A 6102-nucleotide genomic window follows, 5' to 3' on the forward strand; every position below is an offset into this window, starting at 1 on the left:
TGACCCCAGAGGGAGCACACAGTCCTTGCAAAAAGCACCGGGCTCACAGGACCCAGTGTGGGATGTGAGTGTCAGGCCAGGGGGCACAAGGAATCCTGGTGGGGGTGGCCCTGGTGGGAGGCCACAGAAGGTTCCCAGAAGAGGCAGGAGACAAGGAAGACGACAGGACAGAGCTTCCCAAGGAGGTTGATGGAAGGATCAGAGAATTGCAGAGACCCTTGGGAAAACTCAGAGGCCCTGGAGTTGTTGGCTGAAACGTGTCATTTGGTCAGAAAAGATGGGTCACAACACCCCAGTCGACACTGGATGATTTACTCTTTGTTGGTTCTAGGAATCAGTAGGTATCTGCCATTAGAACTCACATTTCATGAAGTCTAGGATATACTTACTTTTCATCACTTTTCAGGACTAGATTTTTCTAGAGGAAGTGCTAAGAATAGGTCTCTCCATTCTTTGTGCAACTGGCCTGTGTTTTCAGGAGCAGATTCCTGGTGCTTATCACCAGTGCTAGCCCTGAAGACTGCCCCCGAAACTTCCCACAGTGGACGTGACCATGTGGTTTGGGGGGTGCTCACTGATGAAGCCCCAGTGCTCAGTACAGAGCAGGGACCCCAGTTCCTCTGCTGAATGAGGGAAGAAGGAGGGAGGGAGGGAGGGGGAGGGAGGGGGATTGGAGGTGGGGAATGAATGAGGAGGGAATGAATGAGGAAGGGAGTAAAACCACAGAAGCTGGGTCCATAAATCAGGAGTCCTTATTTGGGGTGAGGTCCGAGGGCATCACAGCCTGGGCCCTGGATGGTGGCTCAGGGCATGTCCATCTGTCCCCCCAGTGCTCACCTTCCTTCTCCTTGGACCCGCTGTCATCCTGGATCCTCTCCCCCTCCTCTTCAAACAATTCTCAATGTTCCCAGGGGCAGGTGGCAGGAGGGGTGGGTCTCAGGATGGGCTTCCGGATGCTGTGCCCCGGATGACACCAGGACAGAAGCTGCAGGGCATTCTATCATGAGAAGTGAGACCGTGGATCCCATCCATCTCCTTGGGCATTAGTGTTGTTCCATTCCCTGCTCTCTCAACCACCACTGTGATGAACACTCCAGACAATACGTGTGTGAAAAACTGAGCCTGAGTTTCCGGGGCTGAGTCCGAGGGTGAGGATGGGTGCCCCTGTGGCCTGGGATGGGTGCTGCTCACTGTTCTCCCAGACAGGGGTGCCTGTCACCATGCTCTCCAGGGGACCACTACTTCCTCACGTTCTCCCCAGGGCTGCTGGTCCCCAGACCAGACACCTGCCAGTCTGAGGGTGACCAGCGTTGCCTCCAAAGGGTTTCCTTTGCCGGAGTCCTTCCCCAGGAGGTCCTGCATCTCTGACACATATTTCCTGCGTGCCTATCCTTCCGTCCTTCCGCCTTGGACTTGCCTGTGTTTGGTCTCCGTCCCTGTGGAACCCAGTGACTGGGATCGTGGTTTGGACCAGAGTCAGGTGAAACCTTTCTCTGGCCTTGGGTTGTGAGCAATGCTTTTTGCCCTTTGTGGTGTGTCTTCTAGCTTTCTGCATTGCCCTGGTTTCTGTGTGATTCTCAGGAGGAACCAGCCCTGTCCTGTAGGGGACAGGCTGTGGTGTCCCAGCAGGACCAGGGGTCTCGGCACCGAGATTGTGCCCATAATTCCTAAAGTGGCCTCTTTGATTACATCTGATGTGTAATCCATCGGGGATTTCAATATCAAATAAGGGAAATTTTATGACAAATAAACACAGAAGAAAAGGAGTCCCCTTTGAAAATAGGGGGGTAGACACGAAGGCCCCTATTGTGTGATTCCACTTACAGAAACATCAGGAATAGGTAAAGGAACAGAGAGAGAAAGCAGCATAGGGGTTGTCAGGATCTGGGCTCAGGGAGAAAAGTGCAGAGAGGGCTTCTTGTTTGGGACTCCTTTGGGGAATGAGATATTCTGCGGCATTGTTCTGGGGTGTGGTGGCACAGAGTTGGGCATGTACTTAATGCTCAAGACGTGTTCAATTGAAAACAAGTAATTTTATTTAAAACAAATAATACACAGTATATAGGACATGGAAGGATAAAATAACAGTTAATATGTACCAGAGAGAAAGAACACACGGGGAGGGGATGAAACAATCGGGCGGGGTCTCGGGTTCCGGCGATGGAACTAAGGGTGATTGTACAAGGAGCTCTCCCTGCAGGGCTGTGGGCTCTGGATGTGGCCTCTGAATGTGGCCGTGGGAGCCCTGCAGGAGCAGGAGTAGGAGTAGAGGCAGGGCTTAGGATAGGGGCAGGGACAGGGGCAGGGACAGAGGTAAGAGCAGGGGTAGGGGCAGGGGCAAGGGGAGGGACAGTGTAAGCAGTAGTGGCAGGTGCAGGATCCAGGGCAGGAGCAGGGACAGGATCTGGGTCAGGGGCAGGAACGGGACCACTGGCAGGGGCAGGGAAAGGGGCAGTGGCTCTGGCAGGAGTATGGACAGGGACAGGAGCAAGGATAGGATCTGGGTCAGGGACAGTAGCTCTGGCAGGGCAGGAGAAGAAACAGGGGCAGGTGCAGGAACAAGAGCACAGGCAGGGGCTGGGGCAGGGGCAGAGGAAGGGGTAAGGGAAAGCGCAGGAGCCGGGTCAGGATCTGGGTCCGAGGCAGGGGCAGGGGCTGGGGTGGGGGAAGGGGAAGTGGCAGGGACTGTAGCAGGGGCAGGGGAAGGGGCTGGCGCAGGAGCAGGTGCCAGTTCTTCCTGGACAGCGCCAGGCCCTCCGTGGGCAGGTGCCGGGTCACCTGCCAGCTCCTGGTCTCCTCCTGAAGTCACTGAAGGCACCAGTCCTCCCTCCAGATCCGGCTCTAGCTCCTCAGGTGGAAGAGCAGCTGTGAGAGGAGAAAAGCTCACCTCTTTGCCTGCTCTCTGTGGGCCTTTGCAGAGACAGAGCCCAGCCCAGGGCCTCCCAGAGAAGCCACAGCCAGGAAGGAAACTTCACGGGGACGTCTCCCCAACCGCAGTCCACCCGCTGTGTGCTCTGTGCTCAGTCGTTGCTCCTGTCCCCACACCAGCCTCTGGGGGCTCCTCCCTGTGGGGCCAGCAACAACCCGTCCCCACACACCACAAACACCCAGCCCCAGCCTTCTCACCCTCGGCCTCGGCCTCCGTGGGCTCCGGGTCCTGGACCACTCTCCAGTGGACGACCACCTGCGACAGTGGTCGGTGTGGTGTCGGAGGTCTTGCCCGGCACTCCCCAGCACCTGTTTCTTGGGATGCGTTTGTGGTCAACCCCTCTGTCAGGGAGGAGTGCATGTCCGCCAGCTGCCTCTCCATGTCCTCTGTGGCGTTTTGCAAAGACAGGGATCGGTAGCCGGCCCCAAGGCATCACAGCCCTGTCCGGTCATCTGCACTGTCCTCCTGCCCAATCCCCCTAATGCTCCCAGATAAGACACACACCTGTGCGCGCACAGCCGTGCACCCGTGATGCAGTGACCCATCCCTGCAGGGCTATCGGGATAGCACTTGGGCAGAAGCGGCAGCGCCTGCACACTCCATCCCACATAACCAGGCTTGACCTTGAACATGACCTGCCCACTGGGTATCTGACCCCTCATCAGCCTGTTCCTGCTCAGGGTAGCCCCACTCCCATGACCCCTCTTTACACTCACACTCACACACACACACACACACACTCACACACGTGCACACACACACAGACACACACACAGGGAGGGCACCTGGGGCTACACAGGTCATCAGAGTGAGTGGGGATGGGTGGCCGGTTCTGGGCCTCCCGGTGTCACCCTTCTGTCCTTCCGGCCATATGGCCAGTGGCGGTGGGGAGCCCTGACATGAAATCCCCAGCGGGGGACAGCTTTCTTCCGCCTGCAGCCTCCGGACCTCGGCAGGCAACATGCGAACATCTTGGTTTGAGGATCTCCAATGAAATGAGCTGGGCAGGGGGCTGTCTGTGGAATGTGGGTGCCTGGTTACCAGGGTTCAAATTCTGTTGGGTTTTGTTGTCAGGGAAGTGAGGTCACCACTGCCTGGGGTCCGCTTACCCAACATCCTCCTCACACAAGAGTCCCCTGAGGGCCCCCCTCCCCAACTGTTCAATGCTCACCCTCCCTGCATGCCCCATCCATACAGTGACACCCTCACAGCCCACCCACACTGTGAGGACACAGAGCTGGGTTCAGACCAGACTCCTGCGCATGCCCAGGGCTATGACCCTGGACAGACCCCGTGCCTCTCAGGGCCTCCCAAGGCTCCCCATCTGCACATCGGGGTATTCTGGCTTCTACTTCTAGGGACGCCATCAGGGGTAAGGCCTCTACACATGTTCCGTACCTGCTATCACAGGAGGCTAGGGTATACTTGGCAATGCAAGGATGAGCCAAGGAGCTGGCTTGGCATGGATCACAGCTCAGAGGGGCTTGGGTCTGCTCTGGGGTCCAGGCAAAGCAAATCCCCCTCCTGCCTGTGTCCCAGCCCCCGTGGGAAGGAAGGAATGAACTGATTCTGGCCTTGTCCCCTGGTGACGAAACTTCCAGGGGCTCCCATTAGGGTTAGGCTCAGGTCCCAGGGCCTTGTCTGTGCCCGTATGCTTGGCAATCCCCACAGTGGCCCTGGCACACCTGAATCCTGGTCACACATCCCTGTGGAAACCCCTCCCCTACAGCGTGAAAGGCCTGTATGATGGCGCTCTCCGGAATGGAATGGCACAAAATTCCGGGATGTAATTTCAAAGCTGGTGGAGGAAAGTCTATGACATCTCCTGCATCCCTCTGTCCTGTGTTCATTCTCTGTTTCCTTCTCTGTCTCTGTGTCTGTGTCTCTCACAGGAGGAGGATCTGTGGGTTCCATGGGCGATGTGAGAAACCTCAGAAGCTTCCCTTGTCCCCGTTTCCCTCTCCGGTCCTGGTGCTCCATTCCTTCCTAAGGCCTCCTCACCCTGACCAGAGCAGTGATTCTGGATCCTCTTCCACATGGGGACCCTGAGGCTGCAACAAGGAGGGCCCTGACCTTGGTCTCCAGACTGGTGGCCCAGTGCTCTGCCACGTTCCGCACACCCAGCTCCTCAGCCCCCCAAGCCCAATTCTGTCCTCTGCTTAGAAGGACCTCGAGGGGTTACAAAGCATATTCCCAGCATTGGGAGCACAGTGGGTCAGGGATGGAGATCCAAGGCCAACAGGCTCTTTCTACAAGCCTGTGGGACCCATGGGACACTGCATCTCTGCAGCCCAAGTGACGGCAGTGTAAGCTGAGGCCTTCTGGGCTGTAGCCCCTCTGGACTTGGGGGTAGGTATCTCTTCTTAGTCCCAAGTGCCCAGGGTGGTGGTGGATACTGGAACCCAGACCCTGTCTTCTCCCAGTTCCCTGGCAACCCCCTGGGCCCCTTGGGGAACCCTGACCATCAGCCTGGCCTGTCTCCCCTCCCCATGCTCTGGATCTGGGTCCTTGCCAGGAGTCCTGATGCACTTTCCCATGGTCCAACTGTCTCCAATCTCTTTCTTCTTTCCCCCTTGTCACCCACCTCGCTCCCAGGGTGTCCTCCCCTTCTGACCCCCAGCTGGGCAGTCAGAGTGGTGTGTGTATGGGGTTGGGTGTGCAGGTGCACATGCCTTTACGTGCCTGGGGATGCCAAGGTCATGTCCCCATATGGGACACGGTGGGTATCTATCCTCGAAGATCTAAGGGGCTCTCACCCACAAAGAGAACCTCATGGGAGTCTTGGGGCTGGTCTAGGACTGGAGTGCAGCCCTGCTCCTTGGGCTCTGCACCCCTCATTTGTCTTGGGACAGTCCCTGCCTCTCTTGACCCAGGTTCCCAGCTATCCCTGAGGTTTGGACATGGAAACGCTTGAACATGGCCGCTCCTCCAGGGGTAGGTGGGGGACAGGTGCACCAGGCACACAGGCCTCCCCACCGAGAGGACCAGCCAGGTGTGTCATGGCAAGGTGTGCAAAGGGGACCTGCACACAGCACCTGTACATCAAACCAGCCCTGCGGCAGATGAACACGAGACCCATGGCTCTCCATCCGACTGGTCCCCCACATTCCCTCACCACAGCCAACTGCTCTGTGGCCCCGAAATCCGCTGGGCCGCACAACCACGCCCACCCT

The 6102-nt window shown here is 57.5% G+C and overlaps 1 pseudogene; it reads right to left on the minus strand.

Annotated features, from left to right (window-relative positions):
- Positions 1-2038: 2038 nt before the first annotated feature.
- Positions 2039-3900, minus strand: LOC141371983 (uncharacterized; annotated as a pseudogene).
- Positions 3901-6102: the final 2202 nt, after the last annotated feature.

Source organism: Callorhinus ursinus, unplaced genomic scaffold (genome assembly GCF_003265705.2).
Source record: "Callorhinus ursinus isolate GAN/ISIS: 27379988/994484 unplaced genomic scaffold, GSC_fseal_2.0 scaffold168, whole genome shotgun sequence".
NCBI lineage: Eukaryota > Metazoa > Chordata > Mammalia > Carnivora > Otariidae > Callorhinus > Callorhinus ursinus.